Source organism: Toxotes jaculatrix, chromosome 6 (genome assembly GCF_017976425.1).
Source record: "Toxotes jaculatrix isolate fToxJac2 chromosome 6, fToxJac2.pri, whole genome shotgun sequence".
Taxonomy (NCBI): domain Eukaryota; kingdom Metazoa; phylum Chordata; class Actinopteri; family Toxotidae; genus Toxotes; species Toxotes jaculatrix.
The window spans coordinates 7,119,126-7,131,170 of record NC_054399.1 but is presented as its reverse complement, the minus strand read 5'-3'; the positions used below and the strand labels follow the sequence as shown (position 1 = coordinate 7,131,170).

The following is a 12,045-nucleotide window of genomic DNA, read 5'->3' as shown; positions in this document are numbered from 1 at the left end:
CCGTGGCAGTGTGCAGAGTCTGATTAACAATTAACCTGTGTATTTTCCCTCCATTTTAATTTTTCACTGCAGTATGGAGAGTGACACTGTAGCACTCAGAGACTACACATGCACTGAAGCTGCAGCGCAGATGGAAGCAGCACAGGAGACAGGAAAGCTCCACTGTGTCTTTTGAGGACAGCAATGCAGACTGCAGATAGGATGAAACATGGCACAGCCTCCATTTTCACCTGGATATGACACTCCTGCACTGCCTCGGGCTCCGATTTATGCTCCGTTAAAACGCAGCAGTGAAATGTAAAAGATGTGTGTGGATGCCTGAAGGAAGAGTGCAAGTCTTCCCCTCCTTGTCGGCATCTGAGCCCATTAAAGAGTAAAATGGGACTCCAAGCACTTTAGTTAAGAATGAATGGAATGGGAAAAGTGCCCAGTCTGCTTAAAACTGTAAGAATATCTCTGCATCTTTTTAGTTCAGACCCACTCAGTATGGTAATGTGATCATGTTTACTGCTCTTTTATGCTATAATTTATCTTGTTTGGTGGATAATGGCTGAATATACTGGGGTTTTTTCTTGTCTGAACGTTAATCTTTGAGTATGATGTTGGCTGACAGACCTGTGAAACTTGACAGGATCCAACACAAAATATCCTTTAAAAGAAAGCTTAAATGGCTTGGTGGTTAAAAACAGCTTCTGAGAAGTGGTCATTTAAACATCTGTGATCCTGTGATCACAGGATAAAATCCCATTTTTTGTTGGTGGGTATTGTTCTCATTGTAGATAACTGGCCTAAATCCATGAGGTCACACAAGAATTTCTGGCACAACTACAGTATGGTGGAGTTTTAGCTCCAGATGCAAAACATCAGTGCTAAGCATCAGGTTTTGGCATCAGTCCTGTTGAGATTTAAAGAGAAGCTTCTCTATACAGTTACCCTGAAATGAAATGCAGTGCTTCCCTTAATGCTTTATTGTAGTTTCTGCCACCTGGCACACCATCTCTACTACAGTGAGACCATCCAGTCACGGATGGATGTAATGTTAGGAAATGAAGTTAGTGACCAGCTGGTGAACATAGTTCAGCATTTAGCAGCTAAGGAGCCAGTTACTTCCTTCCGGAGTGGGTGGAGGCTAAAACTAAGCTAAAAGAAAGTTAATATTAGACTCAGATTGACCAGGTGGCCAGAAACATAACTTAAAATGAATGATAATGTTGCTCCATATCTGCTGGATTTATAAATCCAGTGGTCCACTGGGGATTTATAAGGTTGAAAATATGTTGCTCATTTTGCTGCACCCAAGTGGTAATCAATTTATGCAGGTTTAAATAAACCAATAAATTGTTAAATAATAAAAATAATAATAATTTAAAAAAAGAAAAAGAAAAAAGATTAAACAGGGCCGATTGGCTGAGGGGCGTGAAGGGGCAGAAATTGGTCTCAATAATTGAAAAGTGAAAATAAGAGAAAAACACCATGAAATAAAAAATAGAAAATATAACTTGAGATAAACCTTGCCATTAAGAAATAAATAAACAGGAATAAAGAAACTGAAAAATATGAAACAAATCTGTTTATATCATATTTAGTTATATCTAAATCTATTTGTGTGCCCAATATTATTTTTTTGATTTTGCCCCACATGGATTTCCACACAATCCCTGCTGTCCCTGCAGAGTATTTTGAGTATCCACCACCTGAAAGCTAAAGTGAGCAGCAGAGAGCTCGTCTCCCGTTTTCTCCCACAGGACTTCAATGCAGCGCAAAACAGCCCGAGTACGAGAGAGAGAGAGAGAGAGAGAGAGAGAGAGAGAGAGAGAGAGAGAGAGAAAGAGAGAGAGCGGCAACAGCGCAGATGAGCCCCAGTGAGCAGCAGCCGGGTCCTCTTTCAAACAGACACACACACACAAATACACGCCGAAACACACTACGCTCTACATCCCACACACACAAATGCCAGGACACTCACACATGCAATCCAATAACGAGAGCACCATCAGTTCGAGCTGCCTGCCGCTGCCGGTGGCAGCCCTCACCGCTTCTCAGAGACACAACGCTGGGAGCCCGCTGGGAGAGGAGCTCCTGTTTCCTTCGTTCCACAAAGGAGGCGAGAGGGGAGAGCCGGGGACTTCGATAATACAGCAGCAGTGCTGGGGAGAGAAGAGACACAGAGGAGGGAAGGTGAGTGAATGCAGCCCAGTCCAGCTGCTGTTGCCGCTGTCTTCGCTGCTGGAGGAGGAGGAGGAGGCAGAGGAAGAAGAAGAGGAGGAGGAGGAGGAGGAAGCTCAGAGTCTGGAGAGGCTGGAGGAGCGAAATTATCCTGCACAGATCCAGCCAGAGCAGACGGCCAGCAGTGATCAGAGCACCTCCAGGCTTGCAGATGTGGAAGGAGCGCTGTGCGAGTTCTAGTCCTGGGTGAGCTAACTTCCCATATTTTCCCTGCACACACGCACACACTCATCTGGTGGTCAATTTGATCTGCTTCTGACACTTTTGCACACCTCTCCGTGACTGATTACTGCAGAGAGAGATTATGCACATGGGGTTTTTCTCTTTTTGTCCTTCTCCTTTGCTTCTGCCACAGTCTGCTCCTTCTTCCTTTTCATCCAGTTTGCTGTGGTCAACTCTCACCCAAACAGATGACCTGATGAGCGCGAGATTCACCTGTGATCACCGTGGCACTGGTTTAGCCTCTTCTCACACTGCTGTGGTGCAGTCCCGGCTGATCGATTTGCATTCTAACTCAGATAGACATCAGGTCTCATTATCACACGCTGGCTGTTCTTTTCTATTGTCACCCTTGAAATGGTGTGCTTGTGTATCCATGCAAGCACAGCTGCTCTGTGTGTGTGTGTGTGTGTACATGTGTATGTGTGTGTCTTTGGTTACCAGTTCTCAATTAGGTTTTAATGATCTAAATGTGGGGTAGAAAGAGGAAGGCAGCCTTTGATCGATCCCTGCAGTCATCTCAGTGTGAGAGGCTCGGTGCCTGTCGTCGGCGTGACACATCTAAGCCTCTGCCTGTGTTTGCTCAGCCCTCTCCCAGCTCTCTTCCTGCCTTTATTGTGGCTCTATTCAGTTCTTGGTGCAGTTCTGAAAATTAGATGTTTTTCTCTAAGATCCAAGGTCTTTATAGAGTTAATCTGTTCCTCAGAGTGTCTGGTCCACTACTGTCCCGGCAGTTTTTGAATACGTTTCATACATTTTAAAAAAACATGTAGCAAACTGCAAATTCTAATTACAATTACACATCTGTTTTTCTGTAAGACAACTGGAAAATTGCAATGCATTTGCATGAGATTATGACCACAGTCTTCATGGGTTTTTCTTGTTCTTGAAGAATTTTGGGGGCATTTTGTGACTTTAATAAAGCCTTGACTCCAAACTTAGGGGAGTTAGAGATGGGGCATGACTGGGACTTGTTGTCCCCTTACACCCCTAAGCTACTGATAAAACCCCCAACATTTTACCACCATCAACATCACGGTGTTGCCCACTTGTGTGTTGGTAGAATAGGTGCCCAAAATTCCAGTAAGACGCTGTGCAAACCTCATAGGGACAGGACTTAGTGGAGATGAAGCAAGTTGTCGATCAGTCGTGGGATTAATCGTTCAGTCCCTGTTCTGTTGAAGTGTGCTTGATAAATTTGTGCAGTCCAACTACCATCTAATCAAATTTATATATAGCATTGCATTATATATTTCTGGTCTTACACCATATGTCATTGCGGTCCCACAGACTCCCATCTGCTTACAGAGAACCACAGCTACTGTCTAAAAATCAAGAGGAGAAAACCAGCATTCAAGTGAACACAATTATACAACAGCACTTAATGGTACCCAAGGTACCACTTAGCCCCCCTGTTTGACAGATTTATGTGTCAGTAATGAAATGTCTGCTGACAGTTCCATGTGCCCCTCAGAGTGCATTGTTGAGTCAGGCCTGTTAGCCTTGTCCATTACTGCACCTACACTTCCCTTCTCATTCTGATCCTTTTTGTTGCACATAAACCTGTCAGCCGTGCTCAATAGTGACATTACCTCAGCTTAACGCTGCCAATGCCCAGCCTCATTGTTTTCAACTCTGGAGTATTTATGAGGGCAGTAAAGCAAAGATGCATCCGCCGTCAGCAAGATGAGGGCATTGCTGCTCTTACAGAGAGGGCAGTGTGGAGCGCGGAGGAAAAGGAAGGAGGGATAAAGTGGCGGGCGAATGTGGGAGGAAAAGGAGAGAGTGCCCCTGTGAGTGGCTGTCAGATACCTGCAGGCACGCTGACATGTCAGCTGTCACGGTTAAGATGTCCAGCTGGAATGATCACGGGCCTGCGTGTGCTGGCCGTCCTCCCACTCCCTGACTACTGTAATGCCATTATAGACGTTCAGACGGGGCCATGACCTTAATGCAGAGCTTAGAGAGCATCTGGGGTTTACAAGTCTTTTATTTCCAAACATGATTGCTTTATTTTACATTTGTCGTGACGACAGAGCTTCGCTGACCCCATTACCTTGGGTTTGTAACCTTTTTTGTCAGGCGGGCCACAGCCCTATCAGATAAACTCAAGCACTTCTTCATTGACACCATCGAATGTGAATGTTCATTTGAACTGATTTTAAAGTAGATTTTTATTGAACTAAGAAATGACATAAGGAAAAATATAATAGTGGATGCTACGATTTTTTTTTACACACTGTCAGCATTTAGGTCGATTCATTACTTTAAACTAGTTTCAGCCATTTATCAGCTACTGCAACTATTTATTACCTTAAGCTAAGTATCTGAACTGTTCAACTTTTAACTATTTCAACTGTTTGTTCATTAGCCCTCTTTTAGATATTTATTATTTATCATACTTGTAGCTTTTTTGACAATTTATTCATTACTTTTAGCTAATGTCAGTTATTTATTTATTACTTCAGGCTACTGCCTTTAGTTATTTCAACAATTTATCTAGCTGCTAGCTAACAATTTCATCTGTTTCTCCATTAGCCCACTTTTAGTTAACTTCTTTTTAAATGTTTTATCAGTTATCTTTAGCTCCCCATTTCAAAAGTTTACCATTTACTAAGCAGCATTACTGAACTACCTATTTCCATTATTTATCCATTATTTTTAACGTTAGTTAACTATTTCCACTGTTTATCCATTAGACCACTTTTTAGCCAACTATCTCTCATTTATGCCTTATTTTTAAGTAACATCAGCATCTTTTCATTATCTAATCTCAATTTCTAACCAGTTTTCACAAGTGTGTTACTTCTGAGTCAGTGTGTGGATATATTTTTTATTCAAATTACTATTTTTATATCTCTAAAACACATTCAGTGTTACCCAGTGAAGGCGCTGGTATATTTCACAAGGGATTAATCAGTGCCTAATAAGAGTTGTGCTATTGACCTCTGAAAAATAGGCTTAGGCGTTCTTGACAAATTAGTAAGGCAGTGCAGTAATGAAGCATCGCATACTGCACTTCGTCACTGTAGTGCCATTTCTTTGGATGACTCTAATGGAACCACTAGTAACTATTGTTATTTATTTATTTTTAACAGGATCAAAGCCAAAGCAATACGTCAACCCACTACAATGCAGCAGAGTAATAAAAGTGCTCTGATGTTGAGGAGTCAATTTATCTTCAGTGAAAGTGCTTTTGCTGTTTGAAGATGATGCAATTTATGTTACTGTCCACTCAGAAAATATATCCATTTGTAATTTAAAACTATATTAGATTACATTTTTTTTTCCGAACCTATTTATAATACCGTAGTGCTTATCCAAGCTGGGACCATTTAGGTGAACCTCAATTGCTGTCGTACAGTTCTCTACCTTGTTTTTGCGTGTCTGAAAGCTTTTCCCCAATCCACTCTTTACTTTAACAACGCTGGTTCTTTTAAGCTTATGATAGTGCCTGTGTGACTTCATTGGACTGGCTCAGGAGGACTGCAACCACGGCACAGATGAGATACAGAGAGGATGCAATGGGGTGAGAAAAAGGGTTTTTGCTCTTCGGATGCTGCATATTTTATATTTTCCAAGGTCTCTGGATGAAAGAATGTGTGATGAGATGGCTGTGGCATTACATATTAAAAGGGGGGCCGAGGAATCTCATGAGTGTAGGTAGGCAATGCTTATACACTTAAGAGGAGTTCAGAGACTTCACTGCAGTAAGTTCTTTTTGCATGGAATCATTTTGTTGGCCCATTACCACTGCTTTTCAGCAGGTGTTGGCATTTAACTCTAAACTTTAGATCCTTCACACCACACTGAAGTGATCTTCAGACTTAACCGTGTAAGACACCAGAGACAGTCCTGTTTATGTTCATTTTAGCTTAAGCCAGCTGAAAGATAAACATTTCAAACCTTCGGTTAAAGCGAGCTGATATCCAAAGCCATGTGTTTTTGAGCGTAACAGAGCAAAGTCTCTCCAGCATTGAGTTGTGCGATGGGATGGAGTGTGGGGTGTTTGGGGAGTTTATATACGTGTCGGTCTCTTCGGCTCATTTCATTTTATGTATTTCTATTGCTGCTGGCAGTGTGAAGTGCTACGACTGGCCGGCCATAAAACAATATTCTCCAGTATAGATCAACCATCGTGGCTAAAATTGCTGGAGAATTCAAAGCTCCCGTCTGTGCTTTCTATCGTCACACGTTATACTCGATTGTTAAACTCACGACTATTCCCAGACAACAGAAGGTAGGAACTAAAATTACTCTGAGACAAGCTGACATGAATAACTACTTAAGTGGTTCACTTAAATAATAATAGTAATAATTAAAGTTGTAATAAAGTATTAATAATAAAATAATATGAAATTATTCATGAAAAAATACATTATCTATGACAGTATTGTACAGCTTAAACACACAACATAAGTGAGTGAAGTACACTTTATCAGAGTAAACCAAAATATAATGTGTGCAGTAACTCAGGTAACAGGTGCTGAGATTTGCTTTGCTGCTTTTCCTGTGTGATTTATAAAATGAATACTTGGTGTTTGTTTTTGATCTAATCAGTTTAAATGCCTAATTTGGGTCATCACCATTTGACATGGTAATTTAAATATTCATAGAGCAAATGTTGAATTAATAAAAGGAACCTAAGTACTGTGCTGTAAAAAGCTTTTCACCTTGGTTCAACAGACTCATTAAACCTACTGGGAAAGTTCCTGCAATGTCAGTACTGCTCATTCTGCTTTGTCCCTAACTGTCCTCTTCAGCCTGAGACACAGACAGGGTTCACACAGTTGCATTGCTAGTAGTGATCATGAGATAAACTAGAGGAGGCAGATAATCAGGGCATCGGGCGTGTATTATACTGCAGTATATCCATTACATGCAGCCCTGAGACCTGATGATTCTAGCTGCGTCCAGAATTATCTTCACCATCACATAAACCGATACCACAACAAGAACATTTGATCCGTAACAAAACTGTCTTCAGTCGAAGCATTGTGGCTGCATCAGCAAATCCACATAATCCATATTTAAGCAGATATATCCTTTCCTCTCCATTAAATAGTATAAAAACATTGAGCGCTGAAGGGCACCAGGTTGTTTTCATTCTCGCAGTAAAATCTTAAAGTGTTTGTCTGAAGAGAGAGTAGAGTGTCTCGTCTCCTTCTCCAGACAGCTTTGAGAAATGTTTTGCTTCTTAAAATGAAAAAGCATCCAGTCTGCGAGAGACGCCGTGCTATTAAGACGCTCAGAGCTCTCTGAACACAATTTGTTAAGAAAAAAGTCTTTTATCTATTTCACCCGTAACTATTAACACCATTAACTACATTTACATTTTTCCAAAAATACAGTTCATTGCCAAAGTATTTTCTCTAAATGATTCTTCACTAGATAAAATATCACTTGGGTCTTCTATTAACCACGTCTGTAGCAGCCAACCTGTGCAAACATGGATTACTGTGTTTTGAACCGCCGTGTTGAACCGCCTGTGTCCTGTGGGCTGACTCGAGTTACATCTTTCATACCATCTCTCCATGGGCCTTGCACATGAGATCGCTCTTTAATCGGCTCTCTTCAATTATGTAGTTATGAGCAAGATTAGATTAACACGTTGTATGCAGTGTGTTTATGTTGTAAGGCTGATTCCAGGGATTGAGGTGTAACACACACACACACACACGCACACACTCATCACGTCCCCAGCCTCTTTTTGTTGATTTTTAAGTGCTTGCCGATCAAAAGTAGTTTTTTTTTTTTTGTCACAATCTCCCCACAGTCCTGAACCAACTAATGACTTCAGCTCTAATGAGATCTTTACGTATTGTGATCAGGCACACTTAACGCTGTGCAAGGGTATTAAGCAGTGGATTAATTAATCATTCTTCAAATGGGTCCTGTCGTCAACAGTGTGTCCAACTCGCCTGAGCTCTGAACCATTCAGTCGGCCGTTTGCAGGGTGATGATGATGCATTTAGATCAAGATTAATGTGATTAGTTGTGCAAAAATAAATATTCCTGCACACCAGATCTACGTCTGTGTTTCTGTTTATGAAGCTCTCTCAAGCATTGTCTCACTCTCCCTCTGCTCATTAAGAAATTGGTCTTTGAACCCACTGAACCTGTTTTAAAAATCCCAGTGAGCCGTCGCTATGAATGAAGATTAAAGATTCACACCTCTTTGCGTCTTCATATCAGTCCGTAACCCCCAAATGCTCCTCTCCGCTCTGTAGATCACACTGTCAGAACTAAAGCTGGCTTTTATCTTCTTTTTAGCCATTGAACATAATCAGATAATCAGTAGATCAAATCATTTTCCTGAAGCAGAGATCAGTAGAACAGAGGTATGAGATTGAGCTGCTCAGTGAGGCTGTTCTCTCTGTTTTTCTTTGTTTGATTTGCCGTCTTTGCTTGTTGTTTAATGTGTTGCTTCCTTGGTTTTTTATTTTCCAAACCTGCACTTGTGCTTGGTTTGGTTTGCTTCTTGGAAAAAGAGAGACATGAAGTGGGAGATCCTCTCCATGGGTGATTCCAAGTCACTGATCTTCACTATTTAATTGAGCAGTTTGACATTTTGGTTATTTGATTTCTGGAGTAGAAAATTGATACCACTCTCATGTCATATATGAAGCTACATCCAGCAGTCGGATAGCATAGCTTAGCACAAGGACTGGAGACAGGGGGAAACAGCTAGCCTGGTTATGTTTCAAAAGTAAAATGAAGCAGATCAAAGTGTGCAAGGTGTGAATGAATTCTGCTGTTCAGGTTGGCAAAATACACGGATAAGCTCCAAAACACCCGGGATAAAAAGGTTAGTACTTTTGCACACAGTACATCTCTTCCTGAAGTGATATTTTTTTAAATTTAATTCCACATTACCATTTGCAAGGGTGATTCTATGATGGCTATGTATGTAAGACTGTTATCTACATCTTTTCTGGTATTAGTCACATGTGTCCAGGCTGCTGTTGCACACGAGCATTTTCTTCACTGCAACACATTCTCTATTTTCCACACCACTAACTACTACTTGCAAACTGCTGCTACCTAAATGCAAGAGACATTTGCATTATTGTTTGAGATTTGATCACCAGAGGGATTACATTTTTATTCCTCCTAAATATAGGTCTTAATGACGTGGGGGTCACAGTAATGTCAGAAATGTCCTGTTGTACTCACTGTGTTCATTAGTGCTTTTGAGCTTGTAGCTTGAAGGTGTTGAGACCATCTGCCAGCTGACAAAAAAAAAAAAAAAAGAGTATCTCATTACTTCATTATGGAGATATTAATTTGAGATGGGTTGCTGTTTTCAAGTGACCTTTTAGTTTGATAAGAATCAACAGTGTTTTCACTTTATAGAATTTGTAAATACATATTGTTTATGGCAGCTTTGGATACTGATTAAAATTAGAAATGATGTTGGTAATAGTCACAATACATGCCATGCCTTAATGATAACGCCCCAGTTTTAACAGAGGCTGAAGAGAGTGTGTGAATGATGTGATGACAAGCTAACAAAGGAAATGTAATGGCATACATTTGGTTTTATTGTGCAGAACTAAAAGGCATGGGGGGATTTTTGTTTTGTTGTTGTTGGGGTGGGGTGGGGGTGGGGGTGGGGGTTGTATTTGCAGCCTGTCACTTGAAAAGGATCTCAAAGCCTGGAAGAAAATCTCTCTCTTGTTTTGTTTCTGCATCATTTGAACTAGTAAATCTGCAGCTGTATGTGTCCATGTGTAACCACGACAGATGGGTGTGCTGAGGTTGTGCTTAACAGACTGTGGTTCCTCTTCCTCCCTCGCCTTCCTCCTCTCGTCTTCCTCTCTTTGGGAACATACGGATTCGGTTTGCCTGTCAGAAGTGTTTGATCAGAACTAGTCTGCTGAGGATCTGTGCTTTGAACTGACTCACAACTCGCAAACTCGCAAGTTTCTCTTCTGTTGTTTGGGGCAGTATAGAGTCTATACTCTGCTGGTAAAATAGCTGGAACACTGCATGTGCTCAGTCCATTTTTATACGTGGAGGCGGACTGCATGCCGCTTCTGAGAAGTAAAGGGTTATGTTTGTCAGTATAGATCACAATCTGCGGATCTCTGTGGCTATGAATATCTCAGCATGCCACTGTGCTTTTGCATGTGTACATAAACAAGTCTGTGCCTATTTAATGTCCTCCCGTCACCGTTTCCCTCAGTTTGACAGGTGTACTTTCTAATCTGTGCTGTTTACCAGACTTTGAGGCGAAGAGAACAAGCCACTTCTGGACATCAGGGGAATGTTGGCAATTTAATCTTCGGAGTCAGAAGAGTCGCAGCGAGACAGTGTTGCAAGGGGTTGTTGCTTTACTCTTTCTTCACAAGCCTGTCGTTGGTTACGGATGAATTATTCATCTTACTTTTTTTTTTTCTCAGAAAAACATTGATCACAGAATCAGGGATCAGCCCGTTTGCACGACAGTCGGCCTGTATGATAGCACGCTGTCAGAACCTACCTCGTCTCTTTATAAGGCAGCCCTGCTATCATTTCTCTCTGTCCCTTAAAATGTACAGCAATAGCTTTATTTCAACGAATTTTCTTTTCACCCTCTCTCTGGCTCGTGCCTTTGTTTCGCGTTGAAACGTCTCATCACAACCGCTGGATCTCTCGATTGTGTCAGTGTGGAGAAGGCAGCGTCTGCATGTCAGAGTAAACAGGTTCAAAAGAGCCTGTGAATAATTTGTACGTCGGGATGTAGCTGCGGTTGTGGCTGTTTGCATGGTCGTCATGGCTTTTATTTTTTTATTTTTTTATTTTTTCATTTTTTGGTGTGGTGCAGTGTGTTTCTAACGCTATCCAGCATGCTGTTTCATCCCAGTGTATCTAGTTCTGAGTTCTTGTGTGATGTCAGAACAGATCTATGTTTAATGCGCAGGCAGGGCCCAATTACCCGGTGCCCATAGCTGTACCTAGAGACTATAAAGAGGTCCCTTTGCATGCCAGATAAAAGGCCATGATGTCGTAATCCGCCTCAGACTTGGTTGGTGAGAAGTCATGGCATGGTGATCCTCTCTAAGGACACTGATTGCTCATCCCCTGTGCTGGCACCATGGACATTTTTTTTGTTTGCTCTGGGGCAAATTTCCCCCCTGAAGAGTTATTTGAGGCCCCTGTCTTGGCTTTTCTTTTATTTTAGAGTCTGAAAAATTGAGATGACTCTGTGAAGAGCAGAGGGAGCACGAACACCCCTCCTCTTCGGTGCCTCTTCATCCCTCTTTTCCTTCTCTTCCTCCTGGAGTCCTTCAGGGAGAGCAGCTGAGTCACTCTCTCCTCCCTCTCTTCATCCTCAATCTGCTCTTGCTCCTCCTTCTTCCACTTTCCTTCTGTTTTCTCTCAGTAAGCCTTCATCACAGGAGCTGACAACCTGTGTCAATTGCCAAGGTTCACTGTTAACTCCCTGCAGAGCCACAGTTGAGAGTGTGTCTTTCTTTTTTTTTTCATTTAGCAGAATTTTTGCATGCATATTTGCGATTTCACTGTCAGCATGCATGAGCCCCTTTTAGGCGCTCCTATTAGTCGTAGCGTGTTGTAGTGTGGACAACAGCAGCAGCAACAGACTCTGTGATGGAA

At 41.7% G+C, this 12,045-nt stretch overlaps 1 protein-coding gene across 1 annotated transcript in view; it reads left to right on the top strand.

The window, feature by feature from the left end:
• Positions 1 to 2,300: 2,300 nt before the first annotated feature.
• lingo3a (leucine rich repeat and Ig domain containing 3a) overlaps positions 2,301 to 12,045 on the top strand; it is a 32,639-nt gene continuing 22,894 nt past the window's right edge. Inside the window, exon 1 of the mRNA XM_041040431.1 lies at positions 2,301 to 2,412. The gene's annotated coding sequence lies outside the window, so the exon portion shown is untranslated. The remainder of the gene's footprint in view (positions 2,413 to 12,045) is intronic.